The sequence below is a fragment of the Glandiceps talaboti genome, chromosome 14 (genome assembly GCF_964340395.1).
Source record: "Glandiceps talaboti chromosome 14, keGlaTala1.1, whole genome shotgun sequence".
NCBI lineage: Eukaryota > Metazoa > Hemichordata > Enteropneusta > Spengelidae > Glandiceps > Glandiceps talaboti.
This window is the reverse complement of record NC_135562.1, coordinates 423,398-432,588: the sequence shown is the minus strand read 5'-3', so window position 1 is coordinate 432,588 and position 9,191 is coordinate 423,398.

The following is a 9,191-nucleotide window of genomic DNA, read 5'->3' as shown; positions in this document are numbered from 1 at the left end:
CTACTGGAGTTCTCTCAGTATTTTACAGGGGGGTCTCCACTAAGTTTTGGTAGCAGCTTGGGTATGGATATCTGTTTGATTTTCCCTTTTGTTATCAGCAGAGGGTTCTCCTCATCTGACATCATGAGTATAGTAAATTGGACAAGGTATGGAAACATGTTATTTTTACCATTACCCTCCTCCTTCCTCATTTCAGGATTTTCCATAAAAAATAAAACAATTTTACCTGCATTCACTGCAATCACCCGGGTTACCAAACCTTCACAGATACACTGATTGCACAATAACTGATGTGTAAATTTAATGACATTTTGACAATTTCATCACTTCATTTAATAATGTTACAGTATTCTCAGAGTAATAACACTTGAAAAGAATGTATCTGTTAATGTTTTCATGATTTGGAGTACATACATGTATGTAAACAAATCATCTTAGTCAAAGAGTGGTGTTCACATGGCTAGAATGATTACTAAATTGAGTGCTATACATGACTGTATAACCAACTGTACATGTACATCTAGGTCATATCCACAGAAATGGAATGGTGTCATAGCTGTCAGTAGATGTGAGGACTTGACTCTTATAAAAGGGTTACTCCCAAAATGGCAGCTATTTTCAACTTTATTTATCTTACAAGTATTATGTTACATCATGATTATGACAGTAGTAAATGTGTACAAATATAGTTTGAATGTGAGCATTCTTTGTACAAATACAGCTTGCATGTGAGCATTCTTTATACAAATACAGCTTGCATGTGAGCATTCTTTATACAAATACAGCTTGCATGTGAGCATTCTTTGTACAAATACAGCTTGCATGTGAGCATTCTTTGTACAAATACAGCTTGCATGTGAGCATTCTTTGTACAACTACAGCTTGCATGTGAGCATTCTTTGTACAAATACAGCTTGCATGTGAGCATTCTTTGTACAAATACAGCTTGCATGTGAGCGTTCATTGTACAAATACAGCTTGCATGTGAGCATTCTTTGTTCCTAGGGATATCACTGTGCTCAGTTGGTGAAATAATTGATAAAAGAGTTTTAATTCACCACCTATCAAGGAAAGATTAAGATAATTAGAAACAGAAAATTTACATGGCTGATTCAAAATTTAGAAATATTCAAAAGATTGCAATGTTTTAGGTTCTGAGTAAAGGCTAATCTCGTATTCATGATACACCGATTGTTAACCCTTAGGATTCCACTCAAGTCAATGGCAACATAATTGCACTACTGAGTAAGAAATAATGTCACACAGTCATGTCAGTACTCTCAGACAATGTAATGACTACCACAAGCCAAGTTGGATGTATTCAAACAAAAAGCATATAGGATACCTTGCTGTTTTACTAGGTCATAACATATTGAATCACCAGCTTCTGTAATGCTTGTATTACAGGCCAAAACATTTTAAATATTTTATACAATTTTTATTAAAGTAATTGTCAAGATAATAAATCAGGTATTCAGTGCATCTTCACCCATTATACAATGTAGGTGTGGTTTATATAACAATGGTATACATATTTATCCAACCCATTAGAAAAGTGGTTCATATACCTGTGGTATTCATAATTTATTTTAATCTAACCCATTATGCATGTGGTACATACACCCATTGTATAAATTTTAATCTAAACCATTATACATGTGGTACATACACCCATTGTATAAATTTTCATCTAACCATTATACATGTGGTACATACACCCACTGTATAAATTTTCATCTAAACCATTATACATGTGGTACATACACCCATTGTATAAATTTTCATCTAAACCATTATACATGTGGTACATACACCCATTGTATAAATTTTCATCTAAACCATTATACATGTGGTACATACACCCATTGTATAAATTTTCATCTAAACCATTATACATGTGGTACATACACCCATTGTATAAATTTTCATCTAAACCATTATACATGTGGAACATACACCCATTGTATAAATTTTCATCCAACCCATTACACATGTGGTACATACACCCATTGTATACATTTTCATCCAACCCATTACACATGTGGTGTATACAGTTTGCACTTAGTTAGTACATCTCTGAAAGCTCAGATTTGAGTGATGTTCTCTGCAACTATAATATTGACAATACATGTATATACACATCTGTAACCATGTGATAATGACATAGTTTCAAACCATTCATCTTTTGATTCATAATGATCTTTTACTATTTTAATGACATTCTATCATAGATAATACCCCTTTGTACATGTATGTCGACAAAAAGACTTTGCATGCCTAATTAGGCTAATATGACTTTGTTAATATCAAATTTTTCAATTTTGGAAGATTTGAAACAGAACATTTGAAAAAATAAACTTGAGCCAAAGAATTACGTATTTCATTTTAAGAAACTTCAGTGTTGTTATATGACTGAGGCAGCCAAAGTAAAAGAGTGACATTTCAAGTGAGATGAAATTTACATGATTTGTTATTATTATTTTAATTTCATAACTTTTGTAGTGAACCCTAACCTTGAGAATCTATTCGCAGAAAATCAACCGATTTCAGCTGTGTATATACCGTTCAATGTAAAGAAATATTTCCAAGCAATTGTTATAATTAATATGTATATTTAAAAAGTGCTGTTCAATTCTCTCACTCTGTCTGTCTGTCTGTCTGTCTGTCTGTCTTTTTAAATATTCCTTACACAACAACAATAACAATTCATACATGAGTGATTCTGTGAATAATACCTCTCCTGAGTCTCCCTTGCCTGTACAACTTTATCATTCTATTATGTAGTGTCTCACTGAAAAACTGATATTAGAAGATGTGATTGAAAAGAGACTTTTAGAGTTGTGGTTGAAAGATGAAACCCTATGTGACATGTTTCAATCAACTTTGATTTGCTGTAAGAAAAATAAGAGGTTTATAATTTGAGTAGCTGTCAGCTGATCTGTTGTCAGTGTACTTTGGTAAATCTTTTTAACCCTAAGAGGTACTTTAGGGAAGATGAAATCTAACTTTGTTGTAATTTACTTGACATTTCAATAAACATTACAAATAAAAGTCCCAGAAATACAAATTATGTAATTGAGAAATGAACTTTAGACTATATAAAATATAAGTTTTTGGAATAAATTTCTGGATGTGAATGCTGTACATAGAAATACGCATGAGGGTAGACTGTGGATATATATTTTCATATCAGGGTAGCTGAAATTTGATTTAAGTCACAATTAGCTGATGCTCTCTAAAGACGTACATCATGATTGCGCATAAAATGTATAAGAAATGCCAATTATGTAATGGAGAAATGAACTTTAGATACTCATACACATTTCTGAAAAAGAATATTATATATACTGCCCATAAAAATGAGGCTTGGGTATGCAATTTAGATACAGATTTCTTTAAAATATTTTTTCATACATTTACATACATGTACCATGTAGAGATGAAATATATAATTTGATTATGTATATCATTCTATAATTTATTTTGAAAAGAATTTCTTTAAAATGCAGTAAATGTATGTATGTACCGGTAGCTTATGTCAGATTCTACTGACCCTTTCCTGAGTGATGAATTCCATGATAATTTATTATGGTACATCTCTTAAGTGCATTTAAGTTATAAATATATTCTGCACATGTTAAAAATATACTAGTCACTACATTTCCTTGTGGTAAAATGTGCTTTAATTTCAAACTGAGCTGAGGGGTATTTGCATTACTTATAATCGCCTCTGTTCATGACAGTGACAATCAAAGTTTTGGCTTACTCGGTTAGACGCAGGCCTAAAACTATTATTGTATCACATCGATATGAGCTATTGACTGATGACTTTCATCATCTTGCCAGCATACATTTTGGAGACTTAGTATTTACATGTACAATATCTTGATTATTGGGTGATTATCTCCAAACAACAAAAGCTCATCAAGTCATTTTAGTTTGTGTCTATCTTAATTAGTTAGTTGGTTGCCACTTTAGTATTTTTTGTAACTTAAAAATTTCAAAAAGAAACATTTGCACATACATGTACAGTGTGTATGTACTGATGGGGCTATTACATAGGGTTCTGTCTATCCGTCTATGCATGTGTATGGTATACATGTAAGTGAGTTTACACTTGTATGTGGAGGGACAGTCCTTGCTGCATATACAAATGTACTAGTTATTATTATAAAATATCTTTCTTCAGGATAAAAACTCAATAAGTATTACAAACAACGCAAAGCATTGAAAGGTTGGCTTCATATCATTGAGGCCCTCATACATCAAATAAATAATCATACATTGAAGGGTTCGCTTCAATTCACTGAGGCCCTCATACATCAAATCAACCATCATACAAAAATCAACTGGCAAATGATAAAATACAAATAGAAACACATTGTGACATTACACCTCCAAATACTAGTTTAATGGTAATGAAAACAAACTTAAAGGGGCACAAGGTGAGTTGATATACATCTTAGGACATAATCTTTGAATCAGATGTGGTATTCAACTTACTGAAACATACCATCACATACACTTGAATGTAGTATTAAGATATAACTTATAAATGATCCAATTGTGTAATTAGTTACAACTAATAAAGTTTTCAAAATGTGAGGGAATCTCTACGATGCAATTGACTGTTTAAAGAATGTCTGAAGATAATTTTAATGCCATAGGAGGCATTCATCTACATTAATATTATGTTAGAATAGTTTAATCATGGTTTTATGTAAGTATTAAAAAAGCTTATCAACTTGAAGCTTGTGTCATTTAACCACCACATGCCATTAATAGAACTGCTTTCAGGCTAGGCATACTGTACAAACAATTTAATGACACAATTTAGTATATATGTGTACTAAAATGATGAGAAAACGTCCATTAATACCAGTATACATGTACAGTGCCAACAATTCCAGAAGACAATTGTTATGTCTTAGAAGGCCTGCATCAACATTAACATTATACTATCTAGAATAGTTTATTCAAGGTTCGACATGTAAATAAATTTTGCTGGAAAAAAATCAAACATATAAACTCTATTGTGTATGCAACACAACTTGGTTCTCTATATTTTGTGCAAAATTTGAAAGAAATTAACCCAACTGTATTATGAGAACAGCTGTGTTCATGTATACATAAAAAGAATGTCAAATGAACTTCACAGAGAGTAATTATTGCTAGTAATAGATGCCCTCATAAAAATGTAAAAATGTGATGCACTTAAATGTACTCTGAAATATTAATGTAGTGAAATTTTAATGGCAAAACCTTTTACAATATATCATATCCTTTTAACATATACTCATTGAAAATCAAATTGTTATGTGTATTTCCAATAGAAAGGCTGTTAAAAAATTATGTATACAGTAGTGCATTTCACATTTCATCTGTTTGTTGCAATTCACTGTTAATCTGTTTGGTGCAATTTCCTTTCTGGATTATTTTATGAGTTTGATTAATAATCAAATGGCATAATGATTTTTAAGTAAAGAGTCAATTGAAAATGATTTTGTCTTTCAAGGAGATTATCATATACCTGTCAATTACTCTCAGCTATCAACATTTACCTAAATGGTAGCCTCTTTCACTGAATTTGATGGCAAAGTGTACATGTACCTAAATTGTAGCCTCTTTTACTGAATTTAATGGCAAAGTTTACCTAAATTGTAGCCTCTTTTACTGAATTTGGTGGCAAAGTTTACCTAAATTGTAGCCTCTTTTACAGAATTTGATGGCAAAGTTTACCTAAATTGTAGCCTCTTTTACAGAATTTGATGGCAAAGTTTACTTAAATTGTAGCCTCTTTTACAGAATTTGATGGCAAAGTTTACTTAAATTGTAGCCTCTTTTACTGAATTTGACGGCAAAGTTTACTTAAATTGTAGCCTCTTTTACTGAATTTAAAGGCAAAATTTACCTAAATTGTAGCCTCTTTTACTGAATTTGAAGGGCAAAGTTTACTTAAATTGTAGCCTCTTTTACTGAATTTGATGTCAAAGTTTACTTAAATTGTAGCCTCTTTTACTGAATTTGAAGGGCAAAGTTTACTTAAATTGTAGCCTCTTTTACTGAATTTGATGGCAAAGTTTACTTAAATTGTAGCCTCTTTTACTGAATTTGATGGCAAAGTTTACTTAAATTGTAGCCTCTTTTACTGAATTTGATGGCAGAGTTTACCTAAATTGTAGCCTCTTTCACAGAATTTGATGGCAAAGTTTACCTAAATTGTAGCCTCTTTTACTGAATTTGATGGCAAAGTTTACCTAAATTGTAGCCTCTTCACTGAATTTGATGGCAAAGTTTACCTAAATTGTAGCCTCTTTTACTGTTTACTGAATTTACACCCGGTTACTATCTTAATCTGTCATGGTAAATAAGATTGAGATTTACACCAGATTACTATCTTAATCTGTCATGGTAAATAAGGTTGATATTTACACCAGATTACTATCTTAATCTGTCATGGTGAATAAGGTTGAGAGTCAAAGTGGGAACTAACTATGTGAATTGTTAACATGTCATTAAACTCTGCTGTCACTGTCATCATTACATTGTGATCAAATGTAGGAGTAATGACTCTACATCATGTCAATAAATTGAGCACCACCATGTGAATTGTCTACTTTTACTAGCCAGTGGATGTCACATGGTAGATGTATACAAATGTATATCATATATCATGTAGTTAGTATTAGGTTTCTCATAACACCTCATAACCCTAGTACAAGTATTTCTACATGGTACACTGTCACTGGTTTCACCATGGATATTATTCTACATCACAAAAAGAGATAATAATGTATTATTTATTGTAATTCACACTTTAAGCCTTGAAATCTCTTTTAGTTGTTGAAGACAGTCTCACATTACTAGTATATGTAGCCTAGCACCATATTCATTTCAACGTACTAGAGGTTTTCTCATGGCCAGGCAAAACTAAAAGAGCTGACATGATGTGTGGTAACTGCTCACAACTAAAAGAGCTGACATGATGTGTGGTAACTGTCACAACTAAAAGAGCTGACATGATGTGTGGTAACTGCTCACAACAAAAAGAGCTGACATGATGTGTGGTAACTGTCACAACTAAAAGAGCTGACATGATGTGTGGTAACTGCTCACAACTAAAAGAGCTGTGACTGACATGATGTGTGGTAACTGCTCACAACTAAAAGAGCTGTGACTGACATGATGTGTGGTAACTGCTCACAACTAAAAGAGCTGACATGATGTGTGGTAACTGCTCACAACTAAAAGAGCTGTGACTGACATGATGTGTGGTAACTGCTCACTACTAAAAGAGCTGACATGATGTGTGGTAACTGCTCACAACTAAAAGAGCTGACATGATGTGTGGTAACTGCTCACAACTAAATGAGCTGACATGATGTGTGGTAACTGCTCACTTCTAAAAGAGCTGTGACTGACATGGTGTGTGGTAACTACTAACAACCACTAAAAGAGATGTGACTGACATGATGTGTGGTAACTACTCACAACCACTAAAAGAGATGTGACTGACATGGTGTGTGGTAACTGCTCACAACTAAAAGAGCTGACATGATGTGTGGTAACTGCTCACAACTAAAAGAGCTGACATGATGTGTGGTAACTGCTCACAACTAAAAGAGCTGTGACTGACATGGTGTGTGGTAATCCTATAGTAAAAGACGTCCTATAGGAATCCATAAGTATTCCTAAAAAACATCCTATGGGAATCCTTAAGTATTCCTAAAAAACATCCTATGGGAATCCTTTAGTATTCCTAAAAAACATCCTATAGGAATCCTTTAGTATTCCTAAAAAACATCCTATAGGAATCCATAAGTATTCCTAAAAGACTTCCTATAGGAATCCTAAAAGAAAGGGCCAACATTTTATAAGATTTTTCTTATATAAGTTATAGGAATACTTTAAAAATCCTCTAGGATCCTATAGGATTTTTTTGTAAGAGTCAGCTTGTGCTTTGTGACTTTTGAGAATTTATAGTCCCTTAGGTACAATCTTCTACTATGAGTGGTACTGTAATTTGATGATTTTATTTCATTTTGTGTTTTGTTATCCAGGTACATCAAAGAAACCCAGGAATATAGTGGAGACTTACGGAATACACAGGAAACCCAGGAATACATGAGACATATGGAATGAAAGGATAAGTTAGATCAGGCAATTTGATCAAATGGAACAGACATGTAGGATGGATAGCTAATCTGATATACTGTGGTCTTTGAAGTGTGAGTGAAATTGTAATCAGAGCCATCAAGATAGTGTGGAGCCAAACTGACAGAGTTGAACAAATTACATTCAAATTTATCAAAGAGCAATGTATACATAACATTTCACAGACTCATCACACTGCAACAGAACCTGACATGATTTGGACTCATCACACAGTCAAAGCAATTTCTTGTGTTCCATCGTGCATAATTTGTAGCCTCTCATTTGACAAATTTTGCATGCCTCAGTATAATCTGCTGTGATCTGGACTCGCCAAACAATAAAGTAATCACTTGTGGTACAAGGTGGTCACTCGATGTGTCACACATCAACATAAGCTGTAAACTATTATTACCATGACAACAACGTAATCACATCATAAAGCAACATAACATCTTGTTTTACAGACTATTCATGCACCAGTATTACCTATACTTTCTTATTTGAGTTGCCACTGTCACTGAAGTCACGCAATCCAGGCCAGTCTATGTATGTACGAATACAGTACAAAATTGATGAGGTGTCAATGGATGCAATGCACTGGAGAGATTAAGCAGAAATTATCTGAAAACAGCATTATTTGTTATTAAAAACTCACACTCAGGAGAAGAACTGACAGTCTTAAATTGTTAAGTAAAATTTCAAAATTTAATGTTGGGTTTACACTAGGACAACAGTTCACATAGTCAGTATTTCAGTTCGAATTTGTGGCTACAACACATCACTAACCACAGACGTTCAAAAATTGTAGTCTGTGAAAGGAAGTTATTAACGACACAATGCAGCATTGGAATTTGTGACTACAAGGCATGCTAGCAACAAACATTACAAAATTAATGTCTTGAACAAAAGACATCGTTAACAACACATACTGCAGAATTAGAGTAGGCGGTTACAAGAAGCCATTTACAACAAATGACTCTATTAAGTGAACAATTGATAGTATTAGGAAACAGCCTATTCCAATGATAATATTATGA